A 16,568-nucleotide genomic window follows, 5' to 3' on the forward strand; every position below is an offset into this window, starting at 1 on the left:
AGTAACTTTAAGACTTCTATAAACAGCTAAAAAGTTGTAGTGAATATGTCGCATGTTCTATAGCAAGTAGATAAGCCCATGTCTTAGAGAACAGAATGCCGTAAGCAATGTTAGATCAGGGAAAACAAGCTCTAATAGTTCTTATATTTTAGTACACAGATGGCAGAGAGTGAGACAAAGGCAATGATTAACACTGTTTATAAAGCATCAATACCTTTCGACTTGTACAACTGGTTACAGCTTGATTTTAAAGAAGTTAATTAAAATGACAGAAATGTCACCATCAAACCTCTTTAAATAAAATCATAAAATTGGTTATACCAGTTTCATTAAGTAACTTTACAATTAATTATGATAGCGCAGTATTTACTACCATATAAGATAATTTGGTAATAAATGACCAGCCATATCGGAGCTCAGACGAATCAGATAATGCTTAAAATACTTAAAAGAACAAAACCACACAGTCCCCTTATTCTTGCATGAAAGAATTTTATAGCAAGGCTTTATTTCTAATAAATTATCAATCTCATCACAGAAAATAGATTTTGTGGCTGGTTATAACAATATTTCGATATAACAACAGTTCAAACTATCTTAAATCTACATTAAATGGTCGGAAGGAATGACGGATAATAAAGGTAATGTCAAAAGCATTGATAATAAGAACTTAAAACAGTTCAGAAATCTGGGTAATTGTGATTAATAATTACAACAAACTATAACTCCAAATTACTCACATTTAATAGCTGTTAGATCTTTATAAAATCAGCTGAATCTGATTTCCTTCTTCAAACCAATAACAGCAAAAAGTTACTTTTTGGGCATTGGTTTACTTCTTTAGAGTATTTATCAGTCAGAAATATGTTTGCAGCATTTTTGTTCCATACGATACTAATGGAAATTGGAAGAAAGTACTAACATTTACAATAGTGAGATTAAATATCAGCATTAGAGATGAAGACAACAGTAGTAGAGCTTCATGAAATGCATGTCCCATATTATGTAAATAGCCTAAAGGATATTTCACAAAGATGTCATTAAAGCGATAAGTTATCTGCAGAAGAAAGGAAGTCTCTAGATTAATCAGTAAATAGTGAACAAAACTTAAACAACGAAAGTATTACCAATTTAAGTGATCCATCAAAACTAGCTAATGCATGCGGCTTGTTTAAAAGCATGTTAATTCACCAATGTGAATGAATTTAGAGAATTATTATTTGAGAGATATAAAAAATGGAGGGAAAATGTAGACAGTAAATTGATAACTATAGAACAAAGTTCAAATGAAAACGGAAAACAAATATAAAATCTCAAACTGCAGAGAGAAAAAGACGAGAAGAAGGATTCAGATGCTCAAGACTAATCTGCAAGGAAATTCGATAAAATATCAAACACTTTACATGCTTCCAAACCGTCTGAGATTCACCCTGAGAATACCAAACATTATAATTGTAACCAATTGAACAAAAGATAAACAGTTATATATCTGCCTGAAATAGGGATGTGGAAAAAAAGTGACCCAGTCTCTGGAAAATCATCTCTATTTCACAATTACAGAAATAAATAATGCGAAGTAACATTACGAGAAAGATAATAAAAAGTTAGTTGATGACTTAAAAGCTGGTGATATAAAGTTAGAAGTTAAACTGTCTCCTTAGACCAATAATTTATTACAGTTGCATAAATAAATACAATGATTTGACACACAAAACCAAAAGTATAAATAAAAACAACAGTAAAATAATTGTAGTAAAATATGATCTGATCTTTTAGAACTTCATACCATTGATATATGATTGGTTGAAGTGATAAAATAAAATTAATAAATCATAAGATTTTAGCAACTTGTAAAAATGAACTTACCGCTCAAATAGATCAAGTTCTTACATGCAGTAATTAAAAATGCAAGTTAAAAAAGAAAATACAGATTGAAAAAGTCTCGAACTTGCTAATGGACCTATGGCATGGAATGTGACGATGTGTTAACAGTCTTTTGATACATCATAATAATGCACTTGACTGAATTCACTATTATTCCAAATGATTGTTTTAGTCCAAAACTATTACTGAGCACTTTGTAATTCCAATAAATAATAATTTGAACAAATAAATAATTACAATCAAGTTAAACAGTAAACATAACAATAAGACTGGTTCTGCTTTGGATGTTAAGAAGGAATAATTCTTCGGTAAACAAGGTTATATACCCCTCTGCTTGACCTAGGTCACAATTACCATTTACTGGAAATGAATGACACAAAATATACATGAAGCAGCATCGTACTTTTATACACGTGAAAGTGCATTTGCAGTTGGATCATATTCACTTCATGTGTCTGATGCCAACATTATATTTCTGCAACATCAAACTCCACTTTAATAATCACTGATTTTTTGTTCATCTTGCTAATGAAAGAAAGCGGTTTGTGATCACTGAATACAATAATCGGAGAAGGAGCTGAAAATATATACACTTCAATGTGTTGAAAAGCCAACATTTAAGCCAAACGTTACTTCTCAGTTGTGGAATAAGTTATCTGGTGCTTGTTTATTCTTTCAAAAAATAGGACACTAGATGATTTACACTATTCTCGTCTTCTTGAATCAATATTCTACCAACCCCAACATCACTTGCATCTATAGACATTTTACATGATTGACTGAAATTGGAGCAGTAAGGACTGGTGCACTTTTAAATATGTCCTTTAACTTATCAATGAAATTTGGTTTCCTTACTCAGCAAACTGGCCTGGGGATTCTTGGCAACTGAAATGAATATATTTTAGTAACACTGTTCACATTTCTATAGTAGGTGTACATATGAAAATTATTATATGTTATCGACACAAATATACATGGCAAACTTGAATCACTTTTATTAGGTTCTGTTAAATCATTCTCCAGCAAATACTGAATTTCTGTTCTTAAACATTTTCATTTGAGATAGTTCATCCTGTACGGACGCTGTTTCACAGGTATGGAATCTACAATTCCAACATCATGGTAGATTTTATTTTTTCGTGTTGGAACATCTGAAAACAAGTGCTCATATTCAAATAATATATGTTTTTATTCATTCTTTCCTTGTGGCTGTAGCTGTAATAGTTTCAGGTACAGGATATTTCATATTTCTGAATTCTGAAGATTGGTTACACCAAACTCACAACAGTCCGATTGCATTCCATTACTTAAATCCTCACAGTGTGCAACAGGTACAATTAAAATGACTGCAATATTAAAATACATATTTCTATTAACACACTCGTTTAAAATATCTATATGGCAAAGATGCTTTTGTTTTCGACTCCCAGGAACATTGATAATAGAAGTTAAGTCACTTTCGTTTCAACTGTATGAGAACCATAGTACTTAGCCAGAAGAGGATTTTGAGGTATTGACAAGAGAGACAGAATTCTTTCACCAGGAAGAAAACTCCTTTCATTTGTATTTGTCTCACACTTTAATTTCAGTTTTGACTGAGTAGAGTGAAGATCAGTTCTTGATAATTCACAAGCCTTTGACAACTTATATTTGAAATAAGGAACACAGTCAAGAACATTAATTTCTGTATCTTCAGTTGAAAGAAGTTTCACTTTTAATAACTTAGATGGTCCACATACATTATATACAAAAACTTGTTCAAAAGGACTATTATCTTAATAATTTTCAAGCTAACTTCCTAAAAGCAAACAACAGTAAATGAATATCTTCGTTTCAATCTTTTCCAGTATCAAAGCAATATGACCTAATCATATTAGCAATGTTTGATCAAACCGCTATAAAACCCATTGACTTTTGAGGGTGATAGGCAGAATATTTAAATTGCTGGATGTATAGTTTATGTTCAACTTACTGGAAAGTTCCACACATGTAATCTGACCCATGATCATATTAGATTTAGGAAGGCCAAATTGTGTACAAAACTTTATCAAAGCTTTTTGTATGTGTTTTAATATTCCTCAAAGGAATTACCTTGGGAAACTTTGTGGATGGATACATTATTGTCAACAAGTATTAGTTGTCTGACTTGGTCTTTGGTAAGGGACAGACAAAGTCTTTCATTATTCCGCTAAACTGTTTCCAAAAATGTAGGAATAGGTTGTAGATGATCCGTATGTATCTTCAGGGTATTATTGAGCACTTTTTAATTCAAGTGAATAATAATTTAAATAAATCAGTAAACCCAACCAAATTAAAACTTGAACAGAAGAATAAGACTGCTTCTGCTTCGAATGTTAAGACGAGAATGAATAATTCTTCGGTATACAAGATCATATACATATTTACTTGACATAGGTTGGCATTACCATTTTCTGGAAACAGTGTTCACTTAATAGAAAAGTTCCATTATGGAAATTTCCAAATTCACATTCAAGACTAAATTTTTAACTCAAATTGACGTAAGCAGTTTTTAAATTCTTAATGATCTGAATATTCAATCCACACTCATAGAGAAATATTAACTATGTATTATGTTGCTTTCAAAATAAATGCCTCTGTTCAGGTACACCATTAACATGATTAAGGGGAAAGGTTAGGTACAAAATACAGATATTCAGAACATAGTCGTCATAATCATGGAGAAAAGCCTAAATACAATGTGTGTGTGTATATATATATATATATATATATATATATATATACACACACATGTATATATATATATACGTGTGTGTGTGTGTGTGTGTGTGGTACGTTGTGGGAAAATTTGCACATGCCTCCTGTATACATACTCTTCAAAGTCAATTCGTCTAAGTCTCTTTCTTAGAACGTAGTTAAGAACTCCTTTGCATAGACAGGGCGTTTGTTGCAACAGCCCATGACTTTCCTAGCAACATAAAGCAAATTTCAGGCTGTAGGAAAATGAGAACCAGAGACTAACAAGCAAGTGTTATATTAATCAAGGCAGTTTCAAAAAGACTAGACCACATTCAATCAAAACTGAGAGATTCAAATCAAGCAAGCCGCTTATTTTCGAACTAAATCTATTTTAAAATCAGTGCATGTGTTAACCTCACTAAGGGAGGATCACAGGAAATTTAGAGCCATTAGACTGTACTCCGAGCTGGCTAAGTTGCCACTCGTAAAGGCAGGAAGGAATTCACGTTGGAATTTTAGGTTTGAATTTGAGAACAAAGGTTCCTTAAAGTAACTTATCTCCACTCGAATATTTATATTACTTTCATAAATAGGAATTTGTAAGATTGATACAATATTACATATAGTAGATTGTTGGACTGAAATCTACGTGGATTGTGTCATTTGCTACTATTTTGCATTGTAATGCAAAACTGAATTTATCAGAAAATTGTGTTTGAACTTGTGATTGCTTATCAGTATATGAACATATACCTAGATTACGAATTACGCAGAGTTAGTAATTGTTTTCTTATGCACACATATATATGGTATTTATATACTTGTATGTGTCTTTTATAATTTGTAGGATGGCAAATGCATATAATTGCTATTGATGATGATAGTTTTGTATATCTAGAAGTTAGTAATGTGTGTATGCATTAAAATTCATTAATAATACTATTATTATAGCACAATTAGTATAGAACAATGCGTGTATAGAATACTTAGATGTGACAATCTGAGTTGACCTGTTAATTTATTCGCCACTATTCTGATGTCAGAGTGTGGTGAATTTTTCCTAAGTATTGTAAGGAGACAAAAATATACGTAATTCTAATTATACAGGAACCTCTCTGGGTCGAAGTTGGAGGCCTGACACCCAAAGAGTGGAAACATGGATGAGACGCGAAGGGCACGTGGAATTACATCACAATTAATACTTCCAGTTCAGTACCCACGAATGTAGTTCTAGTCCATTTTTAGAACATTTTTTCCTCTCTCATTTTGGTGGTGATAGAAGAGTTTTATTTATGCATTTTTGGTAGGGATTTAAAGGTAACTGTTTATTCTTGATAATATGAGCTCAGGGTGTTGTTGTCTGTATGTATTTTGGCGACAGTGCACAGTGAGTAATAAGGCCTTGGTGATGATCCAGAAGTGAAATATGTGTTCTGTTTACATGCTGTTATGTTGACAGTAATCATCTGAAAAAAGAGCAGGTCAACCTTTGACAAGAACTTGACCGTGAAGTCATCTTTGAAGGTATTTTAGACTAACATATGATTTGCATTGATTGTCACACAGTGGAAAGGTCAGTACTGAGAAATAAATGTAGAGAACATATAGTAAAATTAATTGTGTACTATGTCCAAGTGACATGAGAGTCCTTTGGCAAGGGTATCAGAAGTGCCGAAGAGGACAAGAGGAAGACAGATGAGTAACAGAGACAACAGTGGAATGGAAACACTCACTCTTTTAAGACTGTTAAATGCCTGTGATGAGACTTGGCAGCTCTTAAAAGGTCATTGGTTGTAATTGTTAAAAAGAAATTGAGATTGAGAAGTTTCTCAAGGGAATTATTGAATACATTCGTTATATTTTATTAAACTTTTGTACTTTCCACTTCGAGTTATTTATATGCCTAGACCGTCGACATTGATGACCAAGAGCTCAGAGCTATTTAAATTTTAATTATTGTATATATAACAGGAAAATGTCAAGGCTTTGAAAGTTTTGGTATAAATAAATTTGATACAGTATACGAATACTGTAAGGATATCAAATTCTGAACTACCAATGGCGCATTACTACGCATATATAAACATTGTTTCACATAAGGCTATGTTTCAACAGTAGGTTATCACATCTATGCTCTAAATCACTGATTAATCATAGCGACGTAAAAAAATAACGAGAAAAATATTTGTAATCTTGTAATCTATGTTTTCTAAATAAATTAAACAAGGTACATAATTTCATATCTCTCTCTCTCTCTTTCTCTCTCAGACAAGATTGTATGGTACATTATTTGATTAGGAGGCACATAGTTCTGTAATTTATTTAATGCTTTTTTGTTTGGTCCCCTCCCATTTTATAAAACCGATTAACAAGGTTCTAAAACGGATTATTTAATACTAAAGTGTCAGCAAATTCTCTTTCTCTCTTTCTCTCTCTCTCTCTCTCTCTCTCTCTGGACCATCGTAGGAAGATACGACCGAAAATCCGTGATAAAAACAGGAATAGTAGATTTTCGCCTGCATCATGCGATGATGTCATTGGATATTTTAAAGTTGCAGCCAAACGAATCAGTGGAAGGGGAAAAGATAGAATGGACGATTGTCGAAGATCAGAAGTTCTTTAGAATATTTCATGGAAATTAAAATTGCTTTACCACTTTAAATTGACATTTGTTTTAGAATTTTCATTGTCCCTACTAAAGATCTGAATTTCACATATTTGAGAAATCTTAGGTGAAACCAAAAAGATTTACAATGAAATCTTAAGTGAAGAAGGGTTAGAATATTTGAATAAGGACGAATTGCATGAGCTTGCCATAAATAATGATCTTCTTGAAGCGAATGCTTTTTTAACGAAGCATGAGATGAAGATGAAGAATGTTTTGATTCAGTATTTTGTGGAAAAAATTGTTTGGATAAGAGTGATTTGGGTTTCGATTCGTAAGTCTGTATCTGGTTTCATAGGAAAATGAATGAATTACAATTAAAAACCAGATGGAATTATAGTTTGGAAACCTGATGGGAATACACTTTCATAAAGAGGAAATGGACATCCAAATGCACAGAGATATGGATTTATGTATCTATAAAGATTTAGCTATCATGGTGTATGCGAGAGGGTCTCCGCACTGTCCTTACCCTTATATGTCTTTTCCAAGGTTCACACTACGATACATTTGTGACGGTATCTAAAAGAAGTTGGTACTGGCTGTACTGTTGTCCACGAAGAAAGAAAGCAAGACTTCCAAAACTAGTCATAAAAAGGAAAAGAGTTACAAGACCAAGACTTTATTACGACTGGAATAAAAGGGGAAGACATCCAAGACCGGCACTACATTACGAGGAGAAACCCATAGCTAGAAAGATGAACCATTTCACACAGACACAAGAAAACGAGGTGTTGAAGTTCAGTAATAAATTTGAGTGTTATGCTGTGTCTTGCGATTGCATCGATGCCGTTCTCTGCGACATCATCTATTCAGTACGACATGGCAACTTCTCTACTACAATTGAAAGTGAAACTGCAGGTGTAAAACCCTACGGATACGAAAGCAATGCCACTCATTACCGCACACCTTGCCTCCTTACTGGTTTTCATTGTCGATGTGATACAGTGAGACTGTTTCTTCGAAGATGCTATTTCCTATGGATCTTATTTATTTCTGAGGAAACTGCTTCGGATATCACCACCACCTCATTGAAATGCACCCGCGAAAGAAGAATACTTGTTCCCTGCAGCTTTGCCTGGCTATTGTTAGCTTAAAAGTCGATTCCAAACGTTCAAAGGAAAGTGGCCTAAATATCTGGGAGGACCTATGCCCGAAGAATTATCCACTTGGGAGAAGGGGGTAAAGTCAAGTGCTTCAGTTGCGATATGTCACTTCACGAGTGGGGACAAATGGACACGGCTTACCTGGAGCATTATAGATGATCTCCGCATTGTCACTGTCTTCCTTTAGTGTTCCCTAAGTACTATCTTCATGGATACTTTACAATAGAACTTTTGTGGTTTGCCTCTGGAGTCGAGAGAATGCATTTACACAAAGTTTGTCAAGGTACAAGTGAGACGCAAAGAACATTTGCATCCTTTACGTCACCGATGTTGCAGCTACTGGTACCTGAATGTTATAAGAGTATTGATTGTTTTGAAAGTTTTCAAATGGTTAGACATTGATGAACTACCAGAGGTTCAGAATGCTTTTGATACTATGGCTTCTACTTACAGGGCGACAATACTACACAGAATTCCAGAGGTAGACTTAGAGGATTACAACAAACGTTTACAAGAACTAGTATTGCTTCAAGAGGTAACTTCTGTGTGACATGTGGTGTTAGTTAGTAACTAAAAGAAAATCTGGTTCGACAGTGGAGACCCTGTGTAAAAAGTACATCTATTACCTCCAAAAGAAAGACATTGATATGAATGACTAGTATCGAAGTGCACATTCAGAATCTACCTCTGGAGCTGAGAAAACGCATTTATAAAGAGTCTGACAACATATAAAAGAAACGCAAACAAAACCTCATCCATCCATTTCTTTTTAAAACAATGTTACAAAGTATAGGAAGATTGATTCTTGGAGGATACTACTTCAGTCACAAATATAAAGGAGGCTATTAGCCATGACACTGCCAAGACTGTTTCTTCGAAGATGCTATTTCTGTCACCAATAGAAAAGAGGGTATAAAAGCTAATTGACATGTCACGACCTCGGTAGCGTTGCAACAGATTCCGTGGAAGGAAGTTGATAATAGTATTCAGAACTTGGAGGATTAACAAAACCTTTTACAAAAACTGTTTCCTTTGAATTTAGGATGTTATGTGGAGTGCGTGTTAGTGACCAGATTTCAGGCATTTCATTTGCCAGCAGATTCCTTGTGGACTTTTTATGAACAGTACCTAGGAGGACATCATGGATTCTCCTGTACATGTACACAAGACAGTCACTCTGTTAAAAGCGTTGCGTTCTCATATCAATAATTCTCAACCACTATGTCAAGAAAGGATTCGTAAACCTTTATCGACTTTGGATGCTTACGAAGATGTGTGTGTAGCTTGTGACCTACGAACCAATTGGAAAGATGTATTGCTACGTATGTCTGATTTAATATATATATATATATATATATATATATATATATATATATATATATATATATATATACACACACACACACATTAATTTAATTGTTTGTCAGTTTTAAATTTTTATTTTTCTTACATGCCATTGTAATGTAAATTAATTTACTAGAGATAATACTTTTTCAGAAAATTGTTTGACCTTTACTGTTAGATTGTAAACAACAGATGTTGATCAAAGTTCTATTTTATTTTAAAATGATTGGTTGTTGTCAAGGTACTGATGGGAATACGCGGGTTAAGAAATAAACACTTTTTTATTTTTATTCTGGGAATCAAATCATTGGTCTGATTATGTGACCCCCCCCCCCCATTTCACAACTTGGGGGAATTTCGAAACACCGTCTTATGATACAACATAATCTTTGTTTTGAGAGAGATTTCTCAGTTTTGGGGCTTGTCATACTGATGTCAAGTTAATTTGTTGTAGCCAGATTTGAGCTATAATAATTCTTCAGATCAGTTGGATTTCAAAAGGATTAATTTTTGATTCTCTAGAAATATTTTGAGGAGTGCTCACACAGAATATTTGGAAAGACATTGCTTACAGATTTAATTTGAATTTCTAACACCGGAGTGCCATAATTTGTAATTCTACAAGGAACTGTAGATAAGCACAGCACTGACTACAGCTTAAGTCGTCATCCATCTTGGATTTTCCATCAGGATTCGAACTTGAAATTATTAGAACATTTATTTCTAGGACTTTTCCAATTTAATTCGTGGAATATTCTTAAATTATTTTTGGATTTGATTCTTGAAACCGTAAGTTCTTCTCTTTTTTTTTTTTCATTTTTACAAAATTGTCCAGGAAACTAAATTATTTGTAAAATTTTAAAAAGCTTGTTGTTTTCGCTCTTTCTGTGTTACTGTTTATTCGAGCTTGGCGCTCAGAATTAAGAGGTTAGTGTTAGGACTGGTCGGGCTGGTGTCAAGATAATGTGACTGGGTGGGACATCATGCTACATGTCTGCGGCATGATGCCCCAGTGCTAGACATCACTATAAACTGTCACACTGCAGACATCCTAGCGATGTGACTGAAAAATTGTAAAGCTACGTTGAAAATCCAAATCACACACACACACACGAACACACACACACACACACACACACACACACACACACTGTGTTACTGTTTATTCGTTCCTAAACACGTAACAGTATTGGACTGGAAATATGTTGGCTTCAATCCCTGGACACAAGAAGTGGCTGACTTTGCCTAAGCCATTTGTAATTGATCCCAGAAAAAAATTGGATTTAAAACGTCAAGCGATAAATGTGACATTAAAACCCGTATTAATCATAGTGGTAGCAAAACTCGCACAGAGCAAAACCAAATTCAGGACACAGTACTGTAGTTGACATCAACAGGAATGGAAAGCCATTCTGGGAAGAACAATTAGAGACTATCAAACGTATAATCGATCCCAAACGCATCACGTGGTGTGACAAAAAGTGGAAATCGGCATATCACATCCTTCAACAAAGTCAAAGAGAATCATTCGTCTTTGTGCGAGGCATTCCTAGCAAAGACGACGTGATTGTGTATGACATGAGTGGAACATATCTGGTCATATTCGGTGACATGTTAGGATAAGACGAAGAAGAAATTCAACTTTGGTTTACAAGCAATGTGCATCACAATAATGCCAGTGTCATTTACATTCCCCAAAATTTGTTTAAACAAAGTAAAGTCCATCATACATCAGTATCAATGCTCATTCCGTGGTTTCGTTTAAAAGTGCCAAAGAGAAATCTCAAGTACAAGTGTTAGCGAACAGTTAGGAACTGCTCAGTTAAATTATGCATAAGACTATGCCACTTAAACACCTCACATCTATTTACTCGTGGATTTAAAACCCATCACATCCAATTGTTTGCAATTTCATACCCATCTGTTTCACGACTGGTGCCAAGAAGGCGGGCCAGTCGTTTATATGTCCCCGTCAGCTTAAAAAAACTATAAAAGCCTCCGACACTTATTGTCTGTCTCGCAAATCGTCAACATGACTTACTTTCAGTCTCATCTTCCAGCAGATTGATTCAAGCCCTGTACGGCATTAGTCGCAACAAATTCCACAAGTGCATGCTCATGTCTTAGAAGCCAATGTCAAGGAAGTTTTACAATGGTTTACGGTGACAGTGCGTCGATTACATCAAGGCATCATTGAAACCAAATGCTTTTTGACAAACATAAAGTAGCTTGTCCCAACTGGTAGATCCCATTATTGATACTCAAAACCAGAAAGCAAATAATCATGAGACCCAGAGGTAGCAGCTCTCTATGAGGTGTCATCATTCATTCCCTCTTAAAACGAGATCCAAACGCCTCAGCAGCAGCCAGCCCCAAGAAAGAAGCCTCTCCAAAAGACGTTGCAAAAAGATAGAGTGGTATCACCAAGTCATTTCCATAGACAAAGAAAAGTCCCAAGAGAAAGAAAAGTCACAGGAAAACAGCTTCTACCCGAAAGAGAAGCAATGCTATTCAAACAAACCCTTCCCCCTTAAACCACGACTCTCATTGACATTGTCTCCATTAGCTTCTTCCATTTTGCTGTTGCTCGTGATGCCAGCCAAACCCAATTCGACATGCGTCTTTCCCCCTTTGGTGAAAAAATTGAAACCTGTTTCTAAAGTAACGTATTCAGCAGAGACGACCTTTCTTTTGTTCTTTTCTGGCATCAGCAGTTGCAAAAAAACGTACCCTCACCTAAGATTAAAGTACAAGACAGATCGGGAGTGCTACAGAGTTTACTGGATTTATCCAAACAAGAACTGTCAAACCTGTCAAAATTGCAAACCCCTCAATGTCGAGTGATTCCCGTCATGAAGATTATGTGGCGTACCAACAATCAATGGAGATGCATTCCAGTATAAACACCATTGTCAGGCGATTCGCTTCGGTGCTTTTTGCTCCTCAAAAAAAGAAAGATGTCAACCAAAAGAAGTGCACACCACTACCACCACTCTCCTGCCAGAAAAGGAAAAAGAAAATGACTGCCTCCTTGTTTAGACAAACATTAAAAGACGTGTTGTTGGCACTTTCGAAAGCTCATTCTCCCATACGAAAAAATCCCATTCAAACAGCCCCGAACACCGCTCCGGTGGCCTAGTGGTTAGAGCGTCCGCCTCGGATGCGAGAGGTCGTGGGTTCGATCCCCGGCCGAGTCATACCAAAGACTTACAAAAACTGTACTAACAGCTGCCTCGCTTGGTGCTCAGCATTAAGAGCTTAGTGTTAGGACTGGTCGGCCCAGTGTCAGGATAATGTGACTGGGTGGGACATCATGCTACATGTCTGCGGCATGATGCCCCAGTGTTAGACATCACTATAAACTGCCACAATGCAGACATCGTAGCGATATGACTGAAAAATTGTTAAAGCTATGTTAAAAATCCAAATCACATCACATCACACATCAAACAGCCCCGAAAGAAATCACTGAATGCGCAAATGTGCAAATGTTGTTTGAATGTCTAGAACGGAACGGTAAATCTGCCCAAACACCAGAAAGAACGCTTAGGCAAACATAGGAACGTTCTTCGCCAAATGATCAAAAAAGAAAATACCATCAGTCAATAAATCAAAAGATATGGTTGCAACGCGGATGAATTGTGTCCATGCTGATTGGACCCATGCTCAAAGGAGTGGCTGCTCCTCTGCTTGGAGGACTTCTTGGCCTAAGGCTAGAGCTTAAGAGCACAAGAGAAGAGAACTGAGCGGTGGAAAAAAGTGGAGAAGGAGAAGGAGAGTGGAGGAAAACAGCAACTTCTCATGACGCCAATAACCAGAACAATCACGATACCACCCTCCCCGAAAACCCACATCAAAGAGAAGAAGGAAGCAGAGGCTGAGAAGAAGGAGCTGTATCAGGAAGCCTTTTAATACGTTATTGATGACGAAACCCAGCTGGGTCTGAACGACATCGTGCTGAATGAGAAATCTGTGAAACAATTCATAGAGGATCATAAGACTCGTCTTAGAGGGAATTAGGAGGACAATGTAACACAACAAGGTTAGCGTAAAGCAGTCAACAACACCAGGCAATTGGGAGAGGCCTGTACATAATGTCCGTGATGACCCCTAGGACTACTGGTCGTTTGATTGCTTGTTGGAACTAATTATTGCTGACCTTTTGGATCCTGGAAAACTAAGATCAAAAAAGGAAACAGTTTAAAATGATATTTCACTTTTGTCAGAACAACGTTCTAAAAAGGGCTACAAAAATATATTTGTAAGCATCCATTCTGGCTGGGATGCTTTTCTTGGTACACGTAATAGGAAATTTACGTAATATAACTTTAAAACCACCGGCCAATACCACAAATATCTAACGGGGAGAAAAGATATTCAAGATCACTGAGACCATTGTTTCATACATCTATTAGAACCTGGAAAGAAACCCAAGTAAAAGGAAAACAAGGAAAACAACCACTCAAAGGAAAGAACAAAGCTGAAAAGACAACAGAGCTAACAGGTAAAAGCAAAGGAGGAGAATTAAAACAACAAGAGGATAAACGAAACAGTAAACATCCAACAGGTGAGAAACAAAACCTGTAACAAGGCTCGAGCTCCAAGCCGACTAATGACACAGACCACAACCCTATATGAAAAATCATGAAAAAAAACAATTAAAATACCTTTAGAATGACTTGACCCTTTACATCAGGAGCAGAAATCCCTAGCGATACAATACTGGCGATATCGGCATAATGACAACCTTGCCGAAAATCCAAGGGAGAGGAACCAAAATAATAAAACCAAAATCGAATTACATCATTATCTGGTGTAGTACGAGTCAACAAGTTTTCAATTATTTGGAGCTTGAGAGAATTGGGTCCATCTCAGTCACGGTAAGTAGGCATCTAGTCAAAACAGAAAAGAGCAATAACACAATGAATTCCAATCACCTGACATACCATAAATCCAAGGAAACAAGTAAAGCAACACGCCCAACAGAGAAAATAAGCAGCTCAGTAAGTACCTCCGCAGACAAACTATTGTCAAATGAAGAGTATAGAAAGGCTAAAAGGGAAACACCGCTTGCGAACAAAACACTCACAAAGGCGAATCCCACCAGACAGGATACAAGGAAAGATGCAATACCAGCAGTAGTAACAGAAATAGTATCCAAAAGAACCACACCAGCGATAGAAGTAGTGAAACTGGCGTTACTAGTAACAATAGAAACAGTAACATTAATAGCAATAGAAGAAATAACAATCACAGGAGGAAAAATAGCAATGAAAACAGAAAAGTACTAATTTGGAAAGTAAAGTCCATCAAGGGACGTGGAATAAGCATAAAGAATATCAAAGACCAAGGACTATTGAGAGACAAGAAGATCTTATTACGAAGTCAACTAAAGAAGGATCAAAGAATGCAAGAAATCAATCCGTCACAGCAACAGACGCTCACTTGGAAACTTTCTTCCATTAATCAACTTTATCTTATACACTAGAGATCTACTAGATGATGCAATTAAGTTGATCACAGAGAACAGCATCTCCATCCATCAGATATGTCAACTATTATATCACCTGTTGAACAAATATATCATAGAATATATCATAGCCACAAATTAGTGGTGATATTCCCAGACATCAATTTTAAACCCCTGATTTAGGAACTTACACAAAAAACCGTAAGCATTTTAACATTTGGCAGTGGAACCGCAAGGGACTTATAATAAATGTCCCAGAATTAATAATCAAATTAAACAATGAAATTTACAAACTTGATATTTTATGCACACAGGAAACTCAACTCACCCCTAACACCAAGTTCATACCCCCAATCCCAGGTTACCCTACCTCCTAACGCGAGAAAGGGAGGAGGACTGGCTATATACACCAGTGACATATTACCGAACAGCCAACCAAAACTGATACACCAGAAAGTCTGGAATACCAATCGGTCAAGGTCAAACTAGATAATACGGAAATTGGAATTATCAGTGAACAACAAAAGGGCAAAAATATGATAGGTAAATGGTCTGATAAGTGAGGTTTCAACACAAAGAAAGCATTCATACTAAGTTACGCACTAACTGTACTACGATAAATCGAATAAAAAAAACTGACATAGCAGAACAAACATTTTGTCAGAAAGAAATCTACTACTAAAAATCCTTGGCCTAAACCAACAAGCAGTAGAATTCATGTGCATGTCACGGCACATTGATATCTCAGGAAATGAGAGAGCAGATACATAGGCCACACTAAAGTTACAGGAAATACTCCCACTGGAACAACTGATCCAACTCAAACATCACAAGCCACGCAGACAATATTAGTTAAAGGGGACCAATCACATGCGTTGTTTGTAATATGAAGAGCATTCGTGTCTGTGTTAACAGCAATATGACAGGAGCAGTCAGAGGCAACAAATAATAAACAACAAAAACTGCCCTCAGCTTTCTCTACATCTACTTCATCGACAATGCCTGATGAAAGACCTAAAACTATAACAAAAGTAGCTACACAACCATGGACAGTATCAGCTACATTGACTACAACCATAACAACAGTAGAAAAGACAACTACAACAACAACAATAACCACAGCACAATCAAAAGAAAAGGCTGAAACAAAGCAGAGGACACAACCAAAAACAACTACTTCAACTACAATTACATTGAAACTTCCGGCGTCCGCTGTCACGTCAACAATAAAAACAAGACAAAAAGCGAAACAGCAGCCAGCACTCGATTCTGCAAAAATGGAAGCATATCGACATCTGAAGACCTTAGAAACGAAAGATCTTTAGCCAACAGACATATCAATAAAGAGCTGCTCTGGTCGATTATATTTATGAACAAAGAG

The sequence above is a fragment of the Sinohyriopsis cumingii genome, unplaced genomic scaffold (genome assembly GCF_028554795.1).
Source record: "Sinohyriopsis cumingii isolate HCF-2022 unplaced genomic scaffold, ASM2855479v2 utg002220l, whole genome shotgun sequence".
NCBI classification, from domain to species: Eukaryota; Metazoa; Mollusca; class Bivalvia; order Unionida; family Unionidae; genus Sinohyriopsis; species Sinohyriopsis cumingii.